General features: G+C 36.3%; 1 protein-coding gene and 1 pseudogene across 5 annotated transcripts in view; both read right to left on the bottom strand.

Moving 5' to 3' along the window:
* The window catches only part of LRFN5 (leucine rich repeat and fibronectin type III domain containing 5), a 250,773-nt gene that overhangs the window by 172,027 nt on the left and 51,857 nt on the right, over nucleotides 1-26,889 (bottom strand). The window lies entirely within an intron of this gene.
* On the bottom strand, nucleotides 1,758-13,385 carry LOC128316025 (60S ribosomal protein L30-like; annotated as a pseudogene).

Here is a 26,889-nt window from a genome sequence, read left to right as displayed (position 1 = left end):
TTGAAGCTTATTTGAAAAGCAACAGGCCCTACACCCAAGACCTACTAGGTCAGGATCTTCATTTTAACAAATTCTCCCAGGTGATTCCTGTGTACATTAATGTTTGAGATGCCCTGATCTAGCTCCTGTCACTTCTCTGGTGGTCAAAATGGGGAAAAAAATCTGTAAGTCTGTCATCTACTTTTCCCCATATTTCTTTTCTCAAACTCTCCTCAACTTATACTCTAATAAATTCATTGGCTTATACAGTTTCATTTCTACAAACCAACTTGGATCGCTTTTCCATTTTTTTTTTCCCAACCTTTATTTATTTTTGGGACAGAGAGAGACAGAGCATGAACGGGGGAGGAGCAGAGAGAGAGGGAGACACAGAATCGGAAACAGGCTCCAGGCTCTGAGCCATCAGCGCAGAGCCTGACGCGGGGATCCAACTCCCGGACCGCGAGATCGTGACCTGGTTGAAATCGGACGCTTAACCGACTGCGCCACCCAGGCGCCCCCGCTTTTCCATTTTTGATACAATAGATGCTTCTGATCAATACTGTACGTTCAATCCCTCGGTTACAACCAGCAAATTTTTTTACCACCCACTCGCACAGTGACCGTATACAGATGATTACCACCAATCCATTAGGTATTACCAATGATCTCCCAATTTATAAATCATAGACAGTAAAATCAGATGATTTAGGAACTGGTGGGGTTTGGAGATTATTAATCCAACACCTCTCATGGTGTCTGGCATAAAGCATGGCCTTAATAAATATTTGCCAAATATAAGAAAAAAAAATACAAAGAGAAAACAGATTTTACAGAGAATAAATAATTCTATCCATAGCAGAACAAAGACTAGAATCTAGCCTCTGAAATCCTCCCCAGTTCTCCTTGCTCTGAATCATCTAGTTCCAGTCCTTGTTCTCTTATGTGTCTCTGTAGCACTGAATCTCAACCTTGGCTACAAGGGAACCACCTGAGGAGCTCTCAACATACTGATTTCTGAGTCCCAGACTTATAGATTCTGCTTTGGTCTGGGCTATAGCCTACATGGTGCAGTGTCTCAAGGCTCCACAGGTAATATTAATAAGCAGCCAAGATTGAGAACTACTGCATTATACAGTGTTCAGATTTAATGTGTAGGAAATCATTTTGCAATTTTTTTAAAAGTAGAATCTGATAAAGGTCCTAGGTGAATCTAATGCTACTGGTTTTAGAACCACATTTTATTTTATTTTTTTAATTTGTTTTAACGTTTATTTATTTTTGAGACAGAGAGAGACAGAGCATGAATGGGGGGAGGGTCAGAGAGAGAGGGAGACACAGAATCCGAAGCAGGCTCCAGGCTCCAAGCTGTCAGCACAGAGTCTGACGCGGGGCTCAAACTGGTGAACCACGAGATCATGACCTGAGCCGAAGTCGGACACTTAACCGACTGAGCCACCCAGGCGCCCCTAGAACCACATTTTAATAAGAAGGTTCTATAGCATTTGGCAAAGTTAGCCCCTAGTCCAAAAGGAAGAGTTTCAGAATGTAAACTATCCAGGTTCTCCTGTAATCTCTCAGATTCCTTCCCTTTATTTTTCATAGGTTTCTCTCGCTCTACAAATTTCTTAAAGTTGTCCATCACCTAAGTGTAACCTATAGCCTGCCTTTTTTCTCCCAAATAAAAAATTTACATATAATATAGAGTATCATTTGGCCATGAAAAAGAAGAAAATCCTGTCATTTGCAACAACATGGATGAAACTCTAGGGCATTATGCTAAGTAAAATAAGTCAGAGAAAGGCAACTACTATATGATCTCATTTATATGTGGAATCTACAGATAAAAATTAAAAAATAAAAAACTGGGGTGCCTGGGTGGCTCAGTCAGTTGAGCGGCCGACTTTGGCTCAGGTCATGAGCTCACAGTTTATGAGCTTAAATCCCACATTGGGCTCACTGCTATCAGCGCACAGCCTGCTTCAGATCCTCTATTCCTCTCTCTCTCTCTCTCTGTCCTTTCCCCACTTGTGCTCTGTCTCTCAAAAATAAATACAAGAAAAAATAATAATTAAAAAAATTTAAAAAATTAAATGCATAGAAAAGAGATCAAATTTGTGGTTAACAGAAGCAGGGGGTCGGGGTTGGGGAATTGGATAAAGCTGGTCAAAAGATCCAAACTTCAGTCATAATAGTGGAGATGTAACATACAACTTGATGATTATAGTTAACACTGCATATGGTATATTTAAAAGTTGTTAAGAGGGGAGATTCTGAGTTCTCAGAACAAGGAAAAAATATTTTTTGTATCTTTGAAATGATGGAAGTCCAGTCACTATAGTAAGCATTTCACAATATCAAGTCATTATGCCGTACACTTTAAGATAATGCAGTGTTACATGTCAATTATGTCTCAATAAAACTAGAAAAAAGGGAAAAATTACATCTGTCTTCTCTGTGCACCAATTCTGTTAATTCCCACCCCCACCCCAGCCTTATTGATTTTATAGGAAATCAATATTTCAAACATGTGTTAATTTTAATAATTTTCTAATTTCTCTGACTTCATTCCTTGCCTTAGCAATGACATAATCTAATTCTCCTACAGTAAAATCCTCATCATGTTATTTTAACTTCAGAAATATTTTAATAACCCATGTTGTCTGTGGTATAAAATAAAATCTTATAAACATATTAATTGCATAAAATGTAAGCAGACCAGAATTTCATTAAAAATACATTTAAAATATAAAGATTGAGACACTCTTTAAAAACTATATTCTGTTTATAATAGTTATACCTTAAGTAAAAGGACATAGAAAAGTTGAAAATAAAGGGATGGAAAAAGACAGCTTTCTCAAAAAAAAAAAATCAGACACACACACAAAACAAAAGCAAAAAACCACTGGTGAAGTTTCATTTACATTAGAGAAGTATATTTTAAAAGAAAACCCTAGTGGTGCCTGGGTAGCTCATTTGGTTGAGTGTCCGACTTTGGCTCAGGTCATGATCTCATGGTTCATGGGTTCAAGCCCTGCGTTGGGCTCTGTGCTGACAGCTCAGAGTCTGGAGCCTGCTTCCGATTCTGTGTCTCCCTCTCTCTCTGCCCCTCCCTTGCCTGCACTTTGTTTTTCTCTCTCCCAAAAATAAACAAACATTGAAAAAATTTTAAACAAAACTCTCTAATATAGATAAAGAGGAAAATTTAATGAGTCAATACAAAGGAAATGTTAATTACTAAAATCTCTGCTTTTTAGAGCATCAAGATATTTAAAGAAAAATTACAAACTTGAAGAAATAGACAAATCCAAGATTTTAACATGTCTCACAGTAATTATAAGATAATCAAACAATAAATAAGAAGACTTCTGCTTCCAATCAGGAGTAGAAATTTCTTGACTTCTTAAAGCAAAAAAATAGTAACAATGTATTTTGAAGTTTATAGAATATGCTGATATAATGATTGTACAAGAGGCACCTGGGTGGCTCATTTGGTTAAGCATCCAACTTCAGCTCAGGTCATCATCTCACGATTCATGAGTTCGAGCCCCACATCGAGCTCTGTGCTGACAGCTCGGAGCCTGGAGCCTGCTTCAGATTCTGTGTCTCCCTCTCTCTCTGCCCCTCCCCCGCTCATGCTCTGCCTCTCTCTTTCTCAAAAATAAATAAACATTACAAAAAAAAATAATTGTACAAGTGGTAGGAGATAGTATTGGATAGATAATATAATGAATATTAAACATATAAAGAAGAAATGAAACACGTAAAAAGCAAAACCGTAATTGTAAAGGGAGATTGTTAGAATGTATAATAGGCTAAAGACATAGACAAATTGTAAATAAAATGAATGGAAAAACAATAACCTGGCAACCACTAATCATAAGAGTCTTCTCAGGGTAAAATCATAATCCTAGACTGAAATGTGGTAGAAAAGTAGCCTTTCAGCTTTTGGCTACATATGCCTATAATAGAGCCTCCATAACATGGAGCTGTGTGGTATAAAGGTAATGCAGCTAGTCATGGTTCAAATGCCACAGTGAATAGATAGTTGTTTGTTATATTCCCTTATGGTTAATTTCCATAAACTATTTTTTAAAGTTTATTCATTTATTTATTTTAAGTAATCTCTACACCCAACGTGGGGCATGAATTCACAACCCTGAGATCAAGAGTCACATGCTCTTCTGACTGAGCCAGCCAACCACCCCAATTTCAATAGACTTTAAGTAACAATATTTTATAATTTTCATGTAACTTGTTTTGCTGAGGAGTTCTGCCAAGCTCCCTACTTCATCTTGACGGAAGTTAACAAACCACCATTTATATTATTTTTTTTTAATTTTAAGTAATTTCTACACCCAATATGGGGCTTCAACTCATGACCCCAATATCAAGAGTTAAATGCTCTACCAGCTAAGCCAGACAGGCACACCTTTCACCATTCATTTTTTAAAAGCATCAATTTCATTTGGACAATTATGGGGAAAAAAAAAGAAATATTCTTTAAGTCTTCATCTAGTTAAAAAAAACAATAAAAATGGAATCATAAGAATCTCATATACTTAGTTCTTAAAATGCATATCTTGCATTGAAAACATGGAAGTTTAAGAAAATGATAAGATATATAACATTAATGATCAATTTGAATATTATTAATTTGGTTCCTACTTACCAAACGTGGATAAAAACAAATAATTAAGAATGGTTCCTAGTATTTTTGTGGGCGTACCACTTCGCCTGGAGAAAATACACATATTCCCATACCCCAAATTCTGCAATTTCAGAGGCTTTGCTGCCCTTCTGAAGCCCATTCACAAATCCCAGTGACAGGATTCTTATATTCAAGGAACATCCAATGAGTATCATGTAAAAATAAAAGACATGTGGATTGCCAATATGATGAAAGGACTAAAGGTCATAATTTTTTTTTCAAGTTGGGTCCAGAAGATGTATATACCTAACATGTAAGAAATTTGTTGTTTATTGATTCTGTCTTGTTGTGAAAGAAGCCTCAGCACCCAGGCATTGATGGAATCAAATAATTAAAACATGATCTCTACTCCTGAGTAGTATGTGATTAAGAGCTAAGTGGAATTTGCAGTCTAGTGCTATTAGGTGTCTGGCTGGAGTGCACAGAGATATCTGTATCAGAAAGAAGCCACTTAAACTGTGATCTGAAGGAAGGACAGAATTTGAATAAGTAGAGATGAGGAGGAAGAGAATCTTAAACACAGGAAACAGATATACCTAAGGGAGAAGTCAAACACACCCCTGACTCTTCAAGGAGGAAGGGAATAAAAATAGTGCATATTTGTAGAGTGATTACTATATACCAAACACATCTCCAAAGCATCTTACATGTATCAACTTCATTGAATCCTAACAACGGTAATGTAAGTATACTTTATCATTCCAATTTCACAAATAAGGAGACTGTGGCATCTAGAGGAAGGGTACTGGCCCTTGCTTACCTATGAGAGCCAGAACTTGAAAATGAATTAAAACTCTGACCTCCAGGAAGAGTGATATAGGGAAGAGAGGAAATAAGTCTCTGTAGACCTTGCAACATGCCTAGATGCTCAATAAATAGATTTGGAATCAAGATTTGACTCTGAGGCATGTTATCTCTCTTGAACATATTGTGAGATATTAGAGCTTCTTTGGGCTTGGAAGTGATACCAGAAGGTGGTACTTTAGAAAGATTTATTTAACAATCTTGTTTGAAGAGAGGTGGATTGTCGAAAGTGGTACTGGAGTGAAAGAAACAAGGATTAATTGCCTCAAGAGAGGCGAGGATGAACAAATACAGATGACAAGCTGAAGCATCTGGTATCTAAGATGTAAGAGCAGCAAATAAAAGATGTTAAGAGTGGGGGGGAAATACTTTAAAGAGGGAAATGCTAATTAGTTGTCTTTCATTTTTGGGCTAAAATAATTGTTAGTTTCCCATTAAGACAATTTTTAGACTTCAGAAAAGAAAGTCCAAATTCTCATTTTAGACAATTATTGTATTAAGAACTTGATTCGTCTTTAAATTATAAAATTTCTTAATAGAAATCTCTTTACATAACTTTGTAGAATATTCTAGACATATTTTAAAGTATTCTCCTATTTGAAAAATGAATTCCCTTGTAGCAAAGGATGATCTTAACAGACTAATAATAAATTAAAAGAAAAATAGATATTAATATTTTTAGTTCATAATTCTCATGTTCCATTTTGCTAACATTTTGTCCTTGAAGAGGCTGTTCAAGGTTTTTACAAAATAATAAAATAGAAGCTTTCAGCACTAAAATAGAACATGTAAGAAATGATAGTGCAATGTAATAGAATTCAACATCATTGAAGGAATACTGACTGAAAGTTAGAAAATAGAAAATTTAGTCCATTTCTCCCACAGTCGTGCTTTCTGACATTATGCAAAGGTAATCTTCCTGGGTTTTATTTTGCTATTGGCTGAAATAAAAACGATACAAATTTCGGGACTATTCCAGTGAGGAATTATGAGTTCGTAACTTAACGACATATAACCAAATATGAAATTTAAAACAATGAGCTTCAGAGGCCCAAAGATCCACTGTGCCAAAATAATAAATGAAATTAATATTGTTACAGATGGCTTGAAACATAAGTTATAGAAATATAATTTATTTTGAGTTTCTCAAAGGGATACTTCCCTTAATTAACATTTTTATTCAACTTATATGTATATTTGAATAGGTAATACATCTATGCTGTTCATAAATCAAAACATACATAAAATTATACAGTAAAAAGTTTCTTTCTAATCCTTATGTTCATACATCCAGTTCCTATATGAAAGTTCCAGTAATATGCATTCTTCCAGAGGTTTATATATGTATGAATATACAAGCACATATTTTTATTGGACTGTATTTCTGAATTACGTTATTTACTTCATATGCCATATAGCAACTTGATTCTTTTTTCTAAGAAGGTCTGGCCAGTTTTATTAAGGAAAAATTTTGCATGATTTATAATTTACCAGTCTGTTCTGACATGCTTCTAATGATATCAGAATCACCTGGATCAATGAGAGCCAGTTTGCACTCTGTAGTACTTCCCACATGCTGTGCCCAATTCAATATTATTGCCACATAGTGACAAAAGTTTGGGCCAACATAGTGGACTACTTTATTTCAGATTTCCTGAAGGCTGGGCAGTCGTTAAAGATGACTAGTTTTGTTTTACTATGTCTCATCATTTTCTGAGTCCACTTGTACCCCAGCACATACTTTCCACTTTTCATAATGAGTTGGAACCTAGAATTGATTGACTCCACTGACTTTTTCTTCTTTTCAGCCACCACCTCCATGCCTTAGATGCAGGACAGCCCCAACCAAGAGCAGCTGCCAAAATGGCTGGGAGAGAGAAAGGAAAGAGCTCCCACAATGCCTTGATTCTTTAACTTAACATTATAGCTTGGCTGTCTTTCATATCTCTCTATAGGAAACTTCCTTATTCTTCTTCTGTTTTTTTTTTTTAATTAATTATTACAGTTGGGGAGGTTTCCATTGTATGGACATACCTTAATTCATTTAACCATCAAATGCTACAGAAATTTAAGTTATTTCTGCTATTATAATACTACAGTATAAAATTTTTAATGCTTTTTTATTTTGGTGTGTGTGTGTGTGTGTGTGTGTGGGTGTGCATGTGTTTTAAGTAAATTCTACCCCCAATATGGGGCTCGAACTCATGACTCCGAGATCAAGAGTCACATGCTCCACTGAATGAGCCAGTCAAGCACCCAACAGTATAATTTTTATACAAATTTTATGTCATGAATATTCAACCATAGAACCAGTAATAAATTCATGGGAGAAAAAAATGTCTGGGTTAAAATATGCATGGAGTTTTAATATTTATAGATCTTGCAAAACTGTCCAACATGGGAGATGTACTGTTTACATTCTCACAAGCAACAAGTGAGAGTGTTATTTTGCTACTAGTGACTACACCAATAGTGTGAGTTTAACAAGCTTACAGATGTCCATCAATTCAAGAGACTAAAAAATTCTATCAATGTTGCTTTAGGATTTGAATTTCTATAGGATTCTGATGGACATTAGAGTTAGGATTAAGACATAATTTCCTATGTACAAGAACCATTTCATCATCTTCTTTTATTAAAAATGTCTTCCCTTTGGGGCGCCTGGGTGGCTCAGTAGGTTGAGCGTCCGGCTTCGGCTCAGGTCATGATCTCACAGTCCGTTGGTTCGAGCCCCACGTCGGGCTCTGTGCTGACAGTGCAGAGCCTGGAGCCTGCTTCAGATTCTGTGTCTCCCTCTCTCTCTGCCCCTCTGCCTCTCTCTGTCTCAAAAATAAATAAAAACATTAAAAAAAATGTCTTCCCTTTGTGTACAGTTTTAATTTTTGTGTTATTCTTGATTTCTAGAAAATCTTAAGCAATATTAACACATTCCTGTGATATAAATTGCAAATAGTTTTCCCGGCCTATGTATTTGATTTTGGTATTTTTGCGATACAGATTTTATTCTAATGTAACTGATTTTTGTAATGTTATCATTCTTCCTTCCATGGGCTCCAGACTAGGAGTTATGGTTATGAAGCACTGCTCCATTGTAAGATTACAAATTCTCTCAGGTTTTCCTCTTATATTACTAAGAGTTCATATTTTACACATAAATGTTTTATTTTTTTCATCTTGGAATATGGTTTTTTGTTTTGTTTTGTCTTGTTTTCTGCTAGTTGGCTAACCATTTCTCACAACACGACTAGTCATTTGTCTCCGTAAACAAAATTATGTATTTCTACAACATAGCTGCCAAGATTATTCATCTTGATTTTCCACTTTTTCTTTCTCTTCTACAGGGCACAAATGCTTAAAAACAACAAGAAATTACCAAGATATACATGCATATATACATGTATGTGTATATTTATATATGAACTGAATGTTTAGAAGAACAGAAGCCAGAACTAAAGTCAACAGATAAAGTCAGTGGTTCTGAATGAAGATAAGTGCACAGTGTCCTTGGCTTGGTTATTCTTTAGGAAATCTGCCTAGTATCTGGTAAAGACACCAATTATTAACAAATTATTTCAAACCTGAGAGACACTAATCCTAGCCAATAAATGTAACATGATTCTCTTACAAGTTATTTGAAAAGCTGTCTTGGGCTTGGGGAGGGGATTCTGCGTGGAAAAAATTCTAAAGCTTTTTGGGTAGCAGTAAAACTCAAAAGGGCATATGTAATTAATAATTGATGTTTTTTAAACTACCTTCTAAGAAGTTCCTATTGACCCAGGATTTGTTATTAAACTAGACAGTAATGTGAGATAGGAGAGAAAAAGAAAACACACACATATTTAATGGCCCAAGGTCACAGATTAGATCATTTAGGATGAAAATCGAGCACTGAATGAAAATTTCAAGTTCTTGAAGTTAAATATGTAATATAGTCACTTTCTTAAGCCTCCCCTACAACATTTTCAGGCTAAATTACAGAAAAAATTAAAAGAATGTATTTTTATAATATTCTGACATGTAATAAAAGTGAAGAGCTAAATGGAAATCGTTTTAATCAGAGCATCTGATGTAAACCACTGAAGTACTGTTACTAATGGTGATTTATACAACAATCATATATCCAAGCACCATTCAAAGCCCCTCTCTTGTATTAACTCATTTATTCCTCAAGTAACCAAGTGAGCTAGATATGAGTATTATCTCCATTTTATAAGGAAGCTAGAGCAAACAGATTAAATAATTTGCCAAATGAGCCAGCTGTGCAGCAACAAAATGAAAAATGACAGCTTCATCACCAGATTTGACATGCAGGCATCTATGACAGCTGCAGAAACTAGCTATGGTGCCCTAATGAACACAGCCAAGATGTCCACTGCACATTACTGAAAGGAACTTCTATGTCCAAGAATCGAAAATCACCAACTGGAAATGGCTATAACTGACAGAAGGCATGCTCAGTAGCTGTCAGTGTAAGCCAGAATTGGAAGGAACAGGATCCAGTCCCAGTTACAAGAAGACTCAGAGAAAGCAAACAGGCAACCAGTGGTGCAAAGCTAGAGGATGACCAGGAGACGTTGGCTAACCAAAGACTTTTATAGATAGAGATCTAGCTATTCAAGCTGGGCCCACACTAGGGAAAAAAGAATGCTCAAATTTGTCAATGAGGTAGGTGTCAATGAGCCCTAAGAAAGAAACAGCACTCCACATATTCGGGAAAGGGTCAGGGGCATGGACATTTGGCAGTCACTTCTAGAGCTACACACATCATTGCCCAGGGGTGTTCGCCCACATGGGGCTATTTAACTTTAAACTGACTAAGATTAAACAGAATTGAAAATTCAGTTCTTCCATCACAGGAGCCACATTTCGAGTGTTAAAGAGTACAAATGGCTACGACTATTATATTAAACAGCAGTACTAGAGTATATCAACTTTATCAAATATCCCCCTTGCTAAGTATAGGGTGATTTTGTTCTCTATTATTGTTTTACATCAAATTTTAGAATGAAGTGACTCCAACCCTAATGTGGACAGCATGTATGTATAACCATAAAATTTGAGAATATAGAGTCAGGAGAAAAAAACAAGGAGTGAGTGACAGCCAACATTGCATATTGAAGTCATATCATCCTTGTCTAAACCAACAGTCCAATATGTTCTGTTTACCTTGATCCTTACTACTCACACACTCCAGAAGTAATTGCTGACAAGCCCTTGCAAAGAACCTCCTACCCCACGGAAAGGTCCTAATAGAAGTCAGAATTTTCCTGGCTTTTTTTCTTCCTTACCTGAACAATTCCTAAAATACAAAATTGAAACTTTAAAAGAATGAAATCCAACAATAAAAACAACACTTTCATCAACTGAAAATTAATTCTTCTAGCTCGCATTTTTCCCTCAAAAACATGCATGCTCCCTACTTAAAAAGAGCCTTGAGAAACCACAGAGGGGAAAAAAATGCAAAATCTATTGCATGATTCACTTGGCCATTCACAGAAGTATATTTCATTTGAAATATTCATTAAAGAAACTACTAAAATATATCATCTTTGTTGGTTAGTGTGGCCCAGCACAGCATACTTTAAACACGTCCCATATCAGTTTTCGTTTCTGAAAAATGGGGACAAAACTAGTATCTTCCTCTATGGCTAGGATTTTGAGATTGTTTAAATTGTGAAACTCTTCTGTGCAAACTGGTTTCAAACATTTCCTCAATGATCCAAAATTACAATCATGAGGTTTTGCAGAAAATGTCCTCTACAACCCAGAGATACATTTCCAATGTCATGATAATCATATGATAAAATTACTGCACTCTTCCCTTTGCCTACCAAAAAAGAAAAAAAAAAGTGTAAAACTACTCTAAATGGACTTCAATGCCTTGTAACCACAATTACTACTCAGGGTGTTGACAAAACAAGAAAAGCACAGATTAAACAATTTTCTTTCAAAGGCACCTACAGACATCCAGATAACATAATGTAAAAACTCTTAGAATATGTGACTTCTTACCATCTTTCAATTACTGTTAATAATACAGATTCTTCCTAAGAGAACAAAACAGAATGCGGTTAAATTTGGAGTGAGAAGTGGTCTCTGAAGAAATCTCTCTGGTTAAAAGAAAATACCCATGAATTAATATACAACCAAACATATTCAACACTGATGCAAAATATGCCTTGATAACAAAGTTGGTAACTTAAATTTTATGAAATATTCAGTCACAATGGAATATGAGAGATGTAAAAATAAATTTAACACAGTATTATAGTTGGATTTACATTTCTAACTAGAAATGGACATATATATCATAAAAGAAATGTAATTTGTAATTTAGGTGAATAATGGGTATCAGTTGTAGACATTAAAACTGCAATGGGTCTTTTTTAAAGAACCACTATTCTCTTGTTGAAGAGAACTTCAGCTTCATCTCATTCCTGGTTTCTAAAAATAGAAATTGCATGTTTTTACTAAAAATTTCAGAACTAAAAAAGGTAAGAAACTAAGCAGGATCATATGATAGTAAAGTGTATTTGCCCTTGAACTGAATATCCTAAATATTTCTTCTTTGTGGGTTGTTTTTCTGGTACTCTGATGTTTATCATTTCTTACTTATGTAAAATGTGTTTCACTGACTGATAATTAACACTGCCAATCCAAGAAAAGAGTAAGTGGTGGGAGAAAATGCCCCGGTGGGCTTCTTGCACTGGATGGAGGATAGATTAGAGACTTCTAAGTCCCACCCAATTACATGGTTCTCTGAATGGTACTTCTTACCCCTTCCTTTGATAGTCCCTTATAGAAATTCCTAATGTAATCTGCTGCTCTACTTCCTTGGTTTTCTTTAGCCTTGGTAAGCAGAAATGTCCCTAGTAGAGAACATTTCAGTAGCTGCAGTAGCGTATCATTGTCTTACACCTGGCCACAAGCACCTACCTGCCTAAACCAATACTGGAAACCAGACAGCATGTGGATTCTGAGAACATCCATTCTCTGAAGAGCCAGATAAGGAAGTCAAATTTAAAAATGGGCATTTTCAACCCTTCTAGTCTTGATATATAATATATATATTACATATATAATATAATAATATTGATATAGTAAGCAAAATGTATATTTTGAGGAAAATAAGTATTATTTTGTAAGTCAGAAAAAGCAAAATGACTTACTGACAAATTATCATGTGCTGACCAGCCAGCTGAAATACAATCATTGGTACCCAGACATTTGGCAGTTACCCTGCAGATAGAATTACTGTCATCACACACAACTTGTCTTCTCATGTATTGATTTGTGTGGACCATATCTCAATTCAATCAATACGAACACGTTAGGAGAAAGTCTTTTAAAAATTCTTTCTGATTGGATTCTACCTCACAGTAGAAAAACAATTCTTCTGAGATTGAATGTACATTGTATAATTATTCCTAAGTGGTTTTTTAATGTCATTGGATTAAAAAAGAAATTCCAGAATGTCTGAGTGCTAAAACACCCCAAGTAAATTAAGAACTTATTTACTTAGCTCTCAAGCTAGTGAAAGTCAAACTCATTAATCTTAGTAATAAATACCACCAAGAAAAATTGCCACTAGGAAAAAAGATACAAAATGTTGGCACAAATAACTGAAAATTGCTTTAAACATGTTCTGGCGTGCTGTTACCTTTTGCAGTTAGAGAAATAGCATATATTTTGCATTTTTAAATACTGTTTACTTATTAGCTATTTTGGACACCACTTTAAAATTTAGTTAAAAGAATAGCATGTAGGGCACCTGGGTGGCTCAGTCGTTTGAGGATCTAACTTTGGCTCAGGTCATGATCTCATGGTTCATGGGTTCAGGCCCCGCGATGGGCTCTGTGTTGACAGCTCAGAGCCTGAAGACTGCTTCGGATTCTGTGTCCCCCCCACCCTCACTCTCTCTCTGCCCCTCCTCCATCTGAGCTCTGTCTCTCTCTCTCAAAAAATAAACATTAAAAATTCAAGAAAAAATTTTTAAACAATAGCATGTAAACTTGTGAAATCACTGTTGTATACCTGAAACATTGTGTGTCAACTACACTTCAATATAAATGAATGAATGAATGAATGAATGAATAAATAAATAAATAAATAAATAAATACTAAAGGTGTTAACAGCACTCGGATAAAATTAGCAACTGCTAATTTATGGGAGAGAATATTACTGTAACTTTAACTCCTATGTATTCCATACAAATGATCTGCCAACACTTATAAGGAGAGATTAATTTTGTAGTTATGTTTCTGGGAATGATGGAAGGTGAGGTAAATGAGGATATTTTCCCAGTGTTTGTAACACTCAGAACTATTATGTGAGAAAAAAAGGGGAGGAAAGCAATAATGGAAAACATATTATCATGATTGCTACTGTGAACATATGAACAATTTCAATCTAAAGTAAACCTATCTTGGGGGTGCCTGGGTGGCTCAGTTGGTTAAACGTCCAACTTCGGCTCAGGTCATGATCTCACAGTTTGTGAGTTTGAGCCCCGCGTCAGGCTTTGTGCCGACAGCTCAGAGCCTGGAGCCTGCTTCAGATTCTGTGTCTCCCTCTCTCTCTGCCCCTCCCCGGCTCACACTCTGTCTCTCTCTCTCTCTCTCAAAAATAAACATTAAAAATTTTTTAAAAATAATAAGGTAAACCTATTTTTGTTGTTTAATGTATATTGATCAAGCTGTATCCCTCCCATGAGATATTTTTCATTTTCAAAGAATAACATATTTGATTTTTATATCAGCTCACCTTAATATTTAAGTATAATCCCTTTATAAACTAGACTGGACAGGTATCATTTACCTTTTTTCTCCCTATAACTAGTAACTCTTCCCACATTCTCTAATTCCAAGTTCATGGCTCCATGTCCTGCTTTGTTTGCATGAAGACCAGCTTACAGAGCACATATGAACAAACAACCTCTCTGCCAGATTCTCACTAGGCTATCAATGCACAACTAAAATGGACAGTCACGTTATGCTAGAAAGTGAAGAATGGAATAATTCTTATGAGCAGTTGCTTTACATATGAGCAACATTTTCTAAAAGGAAAATTATACTCCATTCAATTGATCCTTCCTTCCTCTTATTTTTTTCTGATAACTAGATATTTCTAGGTACTCTTCCCTCTCTGTCTCTACACAGAGGATTCAGAGTAGATTAGAAACTAGGAGGCTTTCCCCTACCAATACCAAGGCAAGCAATTTACCTCCTATCCATTCTTTCTGTCCTGTGAGGCTCTGTACTATGTCTCCCAGTCCTCTTTGTTTTGGTGAGCTGTGACCTTCTGGTTGGCCTTTCTGTCAACCTCTGGCCTATTTACATCAAGGGATCAAAGTGAGTCCTCACCAAACAGGAAGAAGTATAAACACCTACCTGAACTCTGGTCATTCTTCTTACCGTAATTCAAACTAATAATGAAATCCTAGTTTTTCTCTCCATAGCACAGTGGTTTGACTATACTCCTGAATTTAACAAACTATGAGTAACATTTTTTTAAATAGAAAGATCTTATAATTTTGCCAAATTACTCAATATCCATTAACCTCAGCTCTCTCATCTGTTAGAAGAAAATGATAATGTTACCCTAGCTCTCATGTTTCTAAGAAAATAAGATTAAACTGTGGGTAAACAATTTCCACAGTTCATGCAGAACATAGCCAATAAAAGCTATCTCTTTATAAAGTAAGAGGAAGAGGAGAAATAAGAACAATAGTAAAGACTGCCTTCTGATTCACATGGCATCCCTTCTGTTGTTGTCAAGGCACAACTTCATAACGTATGTGGAACCATCATGACTCCTAAATACAAAGTACAGAAGACTCCTAAACACAAAGTACTCCCAATATAAGTTATGGGGTGATTGTGCTGTGGCCACTTGGTTAAGCTGGGAACTATGCTTCACAGAATTTCCTTCTCTGAATTGCCCAGGTGAGAGTCAACCAAAAGTTGAAATTCTGCAAGATTTAGAAAGCAGAAGTGAAGCATCTGTCCAACTTCCTGACAGTCTTTTTGCAGACAAACATGGTTGCATAGTCATTATTTGGTATTTAGCATAGAAGACAGTTAAAGAGTTTAATGCTATCTGGCACAAAAATTATGCTAGTACTAGAAATATAAACATGGGTGTTAAGAATGATGTGTTAAAGGGTACCTGGCTGGTTCAGTGGGAAGAGCATGCGACTCTTCATCTTGGGATCAGAAGTTCAAGTCCCATGTTGGGTGCAGAGATTACATACATACATACATACATACATAAAATAAAATAAACAAAGTAACTAAGAAAAAAAAAGAAAAGAATGATGAGAATGGTGTGCTAAACTACCTCTCAGTAAGAACCTAAAAACTTTTTATTAAAACGAATGATGTGACAATTTAAAATGCTGTTCTGCCCTTCTCACATCCCAGCTCTGTGATCCACTTACTAAGTCGTTTTACTAAATCTTTTTACTAAGTCCTTTTACTAAGTCTTTTTTTGGGGGGAATGTGCTTCAAATTTGAAGATTCCTAAATGTTTACCTTTTGGATAAATTAGATCACTGTATTGGCAAATTAGTAAAAACCTACAGCCTCAGAACTCAAATAAAGATACAAGTTATTTGGTAGTAAGCAAATTATCCCAGAGTATCTTCTGAAGTCTCTAATCAGACAATAACCTACTTAAGGACTCGCAGGGTTTGTGTTAATTCAAACAAAATATAAAAACAAAAATCCTCCATTGACCTAATCACCTTCCTAACTCCTGCCTTGCTTACATAACAAATCGTATCCACACTTTATCTACACTTCCTCTCCCCTGTATACTGGTTAACGTTTTTCAGTTCTGTTCCTACCACATACTGAAATACATTTCTCTAGTTCACTGGTTCTCAAACCCCAGTCTGCAAAATAATCTCCCAGATATTTTTTTAGTCAAGATCCTTAAGCCATATACCCCAGAGATTCTAATTTAATAGTCCCAATTTGGAAGGCAGGGGTGTGAATATTTATCAGCATTCCTAAACTATTCTTAACCACCCACATCAGATTCATGTCATGAAGAGCTAACAACCTTATCTGTTGGAGACTCTTCAGCTGTTATTCACATTTGACCTTTTTGCAATATTTGATACATTTATGATATCTCCTTGAAATTTCATCTTCCCAGATGCTCAAGGCCCAGGTCCTAGAAAATTGCTGGCTCTCCCACAAATAATTTATTAGTGAGTTCTTAAAAATGAGCTATAGACAGTAGCATCCGCCCTAAGTATTTGCTCACTATTTGATATAAAGCTTCAAGTGGCCTGAGGCCCTCCCAAATCAATGTCTCTCATGGGATTCTCTTTCCAATTTCTCACAGCCTTAGTCTGCTGTTAAATATACATAATGACAAGCATTTCCCGAATGTTTACGATGGGTGCTAAGCACATACATCATATCCTGTAACAATCCTATGTGTCATGCTTTCCCTCAACACAAATTTTTGTTGTTTATGGTTCCCCCCACCCAAGCTACACGCACTGCCTGAGAGCCCTAGGTCACAGTCTACTCACCCCATCAAGGTCACTTTCTCTGGGTATTTTTCCTGATGGCCTTACTGACACTCCTTTCCCTGTGCTCCATGTCATCTAACACGCTGTAAATAATTCATTTGCGTAATTGTCACCACCACCTCTAACCAGTGGGTTTCTTGAAGGGTAAAGACTAAATCTATTAGCCCAGGGCCTGCTGTGGAGCCTAGTTGAATGATTTTCCTTAACTAATTAAGGCTAGTTATCATGTTTTATTTATTTAACTCTTCAACCCTTTTAGCAGGATATTATACAATATTTCACATAATGTGGTCCTTGGACCACTTATACTCAATCTCCCTAGATGATGGTTAAAAAGATAGTTTCCTGGGACACCTGGGTGGCTCAGTTGGTTAAGCCTCCAACTCTTGGTTTAAGCTCAGGCCATGATCTCACTGTTCATGAGTTTGAACCCCACATCAGGCTTTTATGCTGACAGTATGGAGCCTGCTTGGGATTATCTCTCTCCCTCTCTCTCTGCCCCCCCCCCCCCCCCCCGCTCTGTCTCTCTCAAAATAAATAAATAAACATTTACCAAAAAAAAAAAAAAAAAAGTTTCCTATGCTCCCTACTTACTATAACAAGATTTCCAAGGTTGAGTCCAGGAATATTCATCTTGATAGGTACCTCAGGTCATTCTCATAAATAGTAAAAATTTTAAAATATTGCTTCAGGAGCTCCTGAGTTTGTGAGTTCGATCCTCAGATTGGGCTATCTGCTGGCAGCATGGAGCCTGTTTAGGATACTCTCCTCCCTCTCTCCCATTCGTGCATACATGTGCTCACTCTCTCGCTCTCTCTCTCTCTCAATAAATAAACTTTAAAAATAAATAAATAAATAAGTAAAATATTGCTTCAGTTGGAAGAAGTTCCTACTCAGATTGAAGAGACCTGTCTTCTACTAGTGACGATACCAATAACTAGCTTATGTTTAATTTAGAAAACCTTTAAAAAGACTAGATTTTTTTTTTCATTTAGAAGCAGGGGATTAGAATAAATTATCTACAATATGTACCTTTTATCTCTAAAACATTCTCTTAGTTTTAATAATTTGAAGAACCAGTGATATACTTGCAAGTTAAATTTCCTCTAAGCCATCTGAAACTGGGGTCTGTCTTTTGTACGTCATAGAAATAAATTTCAAGTCATATAAGGATGCAAGAGATTTAAGTGTAATGAATCCAAAGTTGGGGCTAGAGCTATTCTTACTGTTGAAAAATAGGTAGAAAAAAGTAAAGGACTTGGCCAAAGTATCCTAACTTCTTTAATTTCTTACCCTAAGTAGTTCATAGAAGGAGAAATATTACCATTTTTTATTAAAGAGTATAATCCTTGGACCACATGAACCAGAATCACTTAGGTTTCTGCTTAATACTATAGTTTCCCAGGTAGCACCCACTACCTACTGAATCAGAATGTTTGACCAACAGTATCTCTACTAGCACTCCAGGTGACTTACCTACCATCGGAGTACCACTGATCCACATAATCTAAGTAGTTACATTAAGGTAAACATGACAAACGAATTGCTCCAATCTCTAGAACAAAAGGATAAATAAATCCTCTAATGTCTTATGCAAGCCAGTCTTCTGAACATGCACAGAAAATCCTTGCACAGTCATGTGGACTAAAACAGCATGTTTTCTGACTTTAGGAGTGGGAGAATCAAGGCTGTGGGCCAGGATACAATTATAATCCAGTATATAAGTAGTGCCTTGCAAATGTTCAAAAATTTTGATCCAGCATAGTTCTGGGTAGAAAGAAAGGCAATGAACAGGATCTGAGAGATGACCAAAGAGTAGAAAGAGGCTCTGGGGGCTAAGACAAACAACAACAACAATAAAAACAGTATACAGAGAGGCAGGAGAAAAGAACAATTAAGGAAGAGAATTATGAATTAATAAGTAAATGCAAAAAAATAATAAAATAAAAAAATAAGTAAGTGCAACCAGTTTTGCTTAATTAGATAAACTGGTGTTAACCCTAAAATCCGTGATTACAGGGGCACCTGGGTGGCTCAGTCAGTTGAGCATCAACTTCCTCTCAGGTCATGATCTTGTGGTTTGTGAGTTCAAGCCCTGTGTCAGGCTCTGGGCTGACAGCTCAGAGCCTGAAGCCTACTTCAGATTCTGTGTCTCCCTTTCTCTCTGCCCCTCCTCTGGTTGCTTGCGCTCTCCCTCTCTCTCTCTCTCTCAAAAATAAACATTAAAAAAACAAAAATCTGTGATTAGAAATCATCTGATGGGTTGAACAAAAACTACATGTATTAAAATGTAGTGACCATTGATATACCATATCCAAGGGCATAGGTAATATTAAACTAATAGTAAATAAAGATTGTCCTTCTTTCTAAAACGAAAAATAAACAGTGAGAAAATTTTCAAGGCATTAAAGTATTTGGGAAACTTATGCTAAAAATTTGAAAAAGGTAGGGGCGCAGGTGGCTCAGTCTGTTAAGCAATCAGCACTTGATTTTGGCTCAGGTCATGATCTCACAGGTTCAAGATCCACCCAGCATTGGGCTCTGCATTGTCAGCATGGAGCCTGCTTGGAATCCCCTCTCTCCCTCTCTCTCTCCCCTTCCCATCCACCACTCGTGTGTACATGCTCTCTCTCTCAAAACTAATAAATAAACATTAAAAAATTTTTGAAAAAGGTACATGTAATTCAATCTTTTAATAGGATAAATATCTGTCATTGGCTACATATGCAAAATTTTTATGAAGTTCATTATAAATTATTTACATTTACATGAGAAAATTTTGATATATTAGAAATGAATTCCATGGCACACATTGAACGAAAAGAAAAACGGTTTGAAAGATTCAAGATTTTAGAGGTTACTTTCAGAGAGTAAAAAGTGAGTAACTAAAGCATCAATGAATTATTATTCACCACTTTTCCTGAACAAAGTTGTATGTATTAATTAAGTCATTTTTAAAGGAAGATGGTCTAAGTGCCAATCACACACTTACCACAAGTATATCAAGTAAAATTATAGGTTCTTCTTTCCCCTTCATAATTCTATGAATAAAAATGCCTGTCTTTTCATTGGAAAATCAGTCTGGTATTTTCTCAAGGTCAAACATCTCTGACAAATGTGTTTTCAATATCTTATTCAAATGTAAAATACTAACAGCTATTGTCTCCACTGGGTCTAAAATGATTTATAGATTCCTGTGACATAACTCTTTAAGCACAGGACCCCCCAAAAATAATGATTTTTTTTAGGTGTAAGATTTAAGAAAATCTCTTGTTCCTTTAATTAATGGTAAAGTAGTATTAAATTGTTGATTATTTAGTACTTAGTAAATTATTAGACTACAGATGAATGTAATAATTCAGGCCTGAGTGCACCTAGCACGGTTGGCCACCCTGTCTTCCGGGGCCAGAGAGAACACCCACAGTGCCCAAGGGAGCAGCTCCAGCTAGAGGCCAGCATGGAGAAAATCAAGGTCTTGCAGGTGGCTATCGAGCTTCAACAGCACAGCATTCTGCATGCTCGCAAGGGTGCCTTGCTGGTAGGTGCTCCAGCTGGAAGGAACCCCTTTGGGAGTCCAGATCCTATGCTTTATTCTATAGACTGTAGGGAAGAAGTTCACTGAGGAATACTTGTAAGTGCAAAGCAATGAATGACTGCCTCCAAGTCTCAAGAAAACACTTTTCTCCAGCCAAATGACTTTTAGATATTTCAATCCTTTCCTGTCACCTGATCCTAGAGCCAAAATTCTACTGTTTCTCCTCTGATAAGGAGACTAAATAATAATGGCCTGATTCTGTTGGTGAAGTGCTTTTATATTTAAGACCAAAAAAAGTTACTGATGTGGGAAACTAAGGCAAGTGAAAAAGTAAATTTCCTTACTGTCTACAGCCCATGGACACGTCCTTGAAACAGGCAGTGACAATCCTCTAGGAACTCAGTTGCGGGGACGATGACACTTTGCTAAGGGCGGAAGGCAACCTTAGCTTGACATAAGCCAGACCTCCAGGACCCAGTAAGTCTTCTTTAACATATAAAAATCCCTTTGGAAACTTCCTGATTCTCCAACCCACTTCCCTGCCCCAGATATATGTTAGCAATAATCCTCCAAATTTATGGCCCACTGAAATACATCTAAAGGGTCTCATGACTAATATTTTACTAGACAATAGTAAATAACCTTATCTTAACAATAGCTAGGGGCAAGGTCCTGGAAACCTTGCTTCCAAAATTCCTTAGAGGCTTAACACTGTCCATGACCCCCTCCCAACTTGAAGGTATATAATCAGTCACCAGTCAACCCTGGGCAGCTCTTTCTGCCATGGGTCCTGTCCCTGTGCTTTAATAAAACCACCTTTTTGCCCCAAAGATGGCTCAAGAATTCTTCCTTGAGCTCCAATGTTTTCTACATCACCACCACCAAATATATACTAAAATATACCTCTTTCATAAATGAATTACTAGTGTTTCTATACTTGGAATATTATGTTTGCTTTATTTATTGAATGTTTACATTTTGAGAAAGAAAACATTTGTGTTTGTTAAAAAAGTGCATATTTGTAATTTGTTCCTAAGATCTTTATAGACCATAACAAAACCTGTTTTTTTCCTCATGAATTTACAGCTTCTAAATGAAGACAAGCAACTCTAAAACAGGGGGAAGAACAGGCTTTATTAATCAGATGATGTCTTGATTTTTCTAAATGAGAAGATTGTTTTATTTGTAACACTAAATATGGGAGCTGTATTTTTAGCAAACTTGTTTGGAAAGATTCACATTGTGTTGTGTATTAGATTGCACCATCCTGTTTGTGTATGATTCAAATTAGGTCTTTGTCTTAAGTTCCTCTACTTTATAGTTATGGTTATACTTAAAAACAAATAAAAATGCATTATTTCATGTCTTTAAAAATTTTTTTAATGTGATCTTCAGAACAGTGCAAATGATTAAAAACAAAATAATGTGAAAATACTACAACCTAAATGAATTTTTTTCCATTTTTTAATGTTTATTTATTTTTTAGAGAGAGAAAGACAGAGCATGAGCAGCGGAGGGGCAGAGAGAGAGGGAGACACAGAATCCGAAGCAGGCTCCAGGCTCTGAGGTGTCAGCACAAAGCCTGCTGTGGGGCTCAAACCCACAAATTGTGAGATCATGACCTGAGCTGAAGCTGGACACTTAACAGACTGAGCCACCCAGGTGCCCCTACTTTGATGATGTGCCTTTGATTTAATGTGGGATACTTTTAAAAGGATACTTTATTTGTGTTTGTAACAATCTTTGATGACTTAGAAATAAAATTCCTGCTTAATTCATAAAAATTAATTAAGGCTTGAAAAAATGCAGATATAGGCTACAGGGTTTTTTTCAAATCTCATATTCAAATGCCTCTTTCACTTAACCAAACAATTCCTATTCCTATTCTCTGTGTAAAAGAAAGCAAGAATATTCCTGATGACAAATATATTTAAGACTCATCAATTCCATAAGGTGTCTTTGACAAAGAAAAGGAAGGGGAAGGGGGGGGTGGACTTATTAAGTTATTTCATACCTATTCCCCTTATAACTAAGCTTTCAAAATGACTATGTGTATATATATATATGTATATACATATATATATGTATATACATACACACACACACACACACACACACACACACATATATATGGCTTTATCACGTGATCACAATATTGCCTAACAAGTTATAAATACTTAAATATTTTAGGGACATCTGGGTGGCTCAGTCAGTTAGGCATCTGACTTTGGGTCAGGTCATGATCTCGTGGTCCATGAGTTAGAGCCCCATGTCGGGATGCTCTTCAGATTCTGTGTCTCCCTCTCTCTCTGCCTCTCCCCTACTCATGCTCTGTCTCTCTCTGTCTCTCAAAAATAAATAAATGTTAAAAAAATACTTAAATATTTTAAATGGCTTTAAATGTTCTTCCCATATTTTGAAGGTGCCCATAAGTATCAAAGGGTTTTAAATCCCATTTGTATCTTAGTTACAAAGGAATTTTTCAAGTTACCTTATGAGCTTCCTACCAAATGCAGTAACTATTTTTATACAGTTATTTTATATTTAATTCTAAAATGCTACATTTCTGATATTCTCCTGAGATGGGTCAGACAGGAGAACTAATTCTGGTGACAAGCTCAGTTTTCTACTTGCTCTTACATCATTTATGGTAAAAGTGAAATGCATATGCACATGCTGGCTGAACAGATTACATAAGGACCCCCAAACCTTTACTGAAAACAGGATTGTGAAGTTATTTTATCTGTCTTGTGTTTAAAACTTAATTAAAATATAACCTTGCTTCTTCTCCATAAAACTTTTATAAAGAAATGCAAAAGCTCAAATATCACCTTTTTTTTTTTTTTTCTGCTGATTCGGACAATTCTGATACGTAAAGACCAATATTTCATAAGCAAACATAGGTCCGAAATGTAGATGGGAGATACAGAGGACCCACTGGAAAACAAGGTTCTATTCCTGTCTTTCCACTTAGTAAGCAAATGACCCCGTGATTTAGTTTTCCTTGGCCTCAATTCCCTTTTCTAATAATTAGGAATAATTATATCAGGCTAAGAAGCATAACTCCATGGGTGAGAGAATGAGGATTTTTAGTTTAAAATAAGTCTACATGAAGAGATACCTGTGAGCCGCAAACTCCTATAAAATAATGAACAGTGGTGGTGCTGTGTGTTCCTACCTGGTTTAAGAAAAACATACAGGGCTTTTTCCCCCCAACTTCAGTCTCAGTAAGAACCTAACAACTGAAATGAGGTGAACAAAAGCCACCCTCAGTCCCTTGGTGTTCCTTCCTTAATTTTTGCATAAGTGATCAAGGCATTCAAAGCCTAACAGTAGTGTTCCATAGTCGTACCCTGGCAGCATCTAATATGCACTAAGGTGTGGAGCCCTCTTAGGTTGAATGATTTAAACATATATTCAAAACTGCCTTCTGCCTCACTCCCTTCCTGGGTCCAATGTTCATCCTGAGTGAAAGATTTGGGTTCATTAAATCTTTTTAAAAGTGGTTCAATAGAGCTGCTCAGGTCTCAATAAATCCCAAACTGCGAAATATAAAAAACAAATCTCACCAATAAAAACATTCAAATATCACCAAACAAGAATAAAACTCAGTGTGAATGACTAATGCATTCAAATTCATTTCTTTCATGCCTTTAAGTGGCTAGGATTAGCATAAAGAGCCTTCTCAGAGTGTAGGCAACAATAAAAACTGCAATAACTCATACTTTGTAGTGGCTTTCATTTTTGAATCTAGATATTCTTTAATTTTCATAATAGCCTTGGGAGGTAAATATCATTATCCTCATTTCATAGGAGATGAAATTGAGAGATTAGTAATTTGCCCATAGCTACACAGTAAGTGAACTATATGCTGATTTCAGTCCTAGTCATTGGCACTAAGATTACTGCGTTACTAAAATTTATATAGCTAGATGGTTAGCAGTTGACAGAAAAAGCATTAAGGTGTCAGCCAAGTTAAAATCCAGAAGTCAAAAACATGAAAACAAACATAAAGGCATAAAGAAAAGAGTGGAAAAAAGAGTGACACTCATGAAAAATAGTAAAAAGCCCATATATATTGATTGTTTATCACGTCCTAGGCCTTGTTTGAAAATGCTTTATATGAATTATTTATGTAATCTTTATCATAGCCCTAAAATTAATGGCCGAAATTGTGAAGCCATCCTTGATTTCATTTATTCTCCCACATTCTACATCTGACCTAACAAATCCTGCAGTCTTCATCTTCAAAATATGTCTAGAATCTGACCTCCTCCCACCATCTGCCACACCCTATCTGCAGGATAATATAGGATCATTGCAATAACTACTCTTTCTCTTCCTAATCAAGTCTGTTCTCTAACCAATTAGCCAGAATAATCAATCTCTTTAAACCATATCTGATAGTGTCACCATTATTCTCTCGAAACTTTCTAATGGTTCCTCACACCCCAGGCAGAATACAGGTCTCTACAAATTTCTAAAAGGCTCTCCTGACATGGCTTCATCCTTGCCACTTAACTGTGCCTCCTACTGACCCAGGTCCACTACCATGGCCACCTGTTCTAGAACATTCCAGGTATCACTCGCTCTTTTAAGGGGTTGTGTGCTTGCAGTTTCTTGTCTGAAAAACTCTCCTAGTCATTAGCATGATTTAGTGCTCAACTTGCCTCAAGTCTCTGTTCAAATATTATCATTGAGCACTTCTCCAACCGGTCTGTATAAAATTGCAGGCTTCCCCAAAACCACCCACCCTTAGCCACTTTCATTTTCCCTTGGAACCTATCAGCATATACACATATATATTGTTTGTCTGTTTGTTTTGGAGGGGACGGGAGTCTATCCCCCCATGACAATGAAGGCTTCCAAGATATAGTTTGCCTGTCGTGTACACAGCTGAGTATCTGTCACATATTAAGTGTTCAATAAAAATACGTTGAACAAAAGAACGGAATCACAATTCAATGAGGTAAGTTCTATGTTACATCCCTTTCAGAGATGAAGAGGCAAAGGCGTACAGAGATAACATAACTTAGTAAGTCACAAAGGTAGATCAGATGCAGCTTGGAAAACAACAACAACAACAACAACTGTGTAATGTGGTGGTAGAGTGCACACTCCTAGCCACTGAACACACTGCTCTCTAGATAAATTCCAGTGACCTAAAAATTACCTATGCTACTACAATAGCAGTACTGTAGGAATGCCCTGCCCTCACTTATTTTCTACTTATTGTTATAAGGCTGCTTTTTTAAAAGACATCATTAAACCTAATGCCCAGACCTTGGTTTCTAAACACAGATCCTATTAAGAAGAACTAGAATTCCTGGAGACATAACTGATAACAAGACTGGTAGGAAGAGGACAAAGCAACCTTCTTGTGCCAGAAGTAAGGAAATACTGGAAAACTGAGAAGTTGTATCAAAAGGATATACATACTTCATAACTATCATGTACAGGGCATCATTCTGTGTGCTCTCCCCAAATCAACTCTGCATATGACATACATTTTACTGCGTGTGAGGCAGCAACGTATCTCGGATGTGGTAGACACCACCACAATGTCTTTGCCTAGTGGAATTACAGAAAAGGAAACTGAGATCACAGTAGGTATAAAGCATTGAATCCATGACTCTGCAGTGAAGTCACAGAAGGAAAGGGAAAAAGGAAGGTAGGAAGGAAAAGAGGGCCGGACAAAACAAGAGAGACAGGTAGTGTGTAGGAAAGGAGTGACACAGGAACAATCAAAATAGAAATAATCACTTTGCCATAAGCTTTTAACCCTTCAGTTTAGTCAATGTTCTTCAATAGGATTAAAGTTGTCAAGGAAAGCGATTTTTACATATTCCTAAAATATCATCTCTCTGATTACTTATCAATGACAAAAGGGAAAAAGGTAGTAGCTTTCCAATGGAGAAGTAAGTCAGACACCACTGTTAACTACATAGACACGTGACATCAGCAATAATGGGGGAAACTAGTATCACAGGCGTCTTAATGCAATACCCTATGACAAATGTTCAACTTGAATCTACTCATGAGGAAATGACCAGACAAACGAGAGCTCAGAAACATTCTGCAAAGGACTAGCTTGGACCCCTCAAAAATGTCAATGCCATTAAAATATTATTTTTAAAGGCAGAGAAAGCCATCCCAATAACTAAGTGCAATGCATGATCTCTGTTTGCATCCCAGATTAGGTTAAAAGCTAGCTATAAATGACATGACTAGACAATTAGAGAACTTTGAATGCACGCTATATTTAGATAACAGTATCACATTTGTGTTACATTTCTTGCATGGCAAACTGTATTATT

This window comes from Acinonyx jubatus, chromosome B3, assembly GCF_027475565.1.
Source record: "Acinonyx jubatus isolate Ajub_Pintada_27869175 chromosome B3, VMU_Ajub_asm_v1.0, whole genome shotgun sequence".
NCBI classification, from domain to species: Eukaryota; Metazoa; Chordata; class Mammalia; order Carnivora; family Felidae; genus Acinonyx; species Acinonyx jubatus.
The sequence above is the reverse complement of the archived record's forward strand: the minus strand, read 5'-3'. Positions and strand labels throughout refer to the sequence as shown.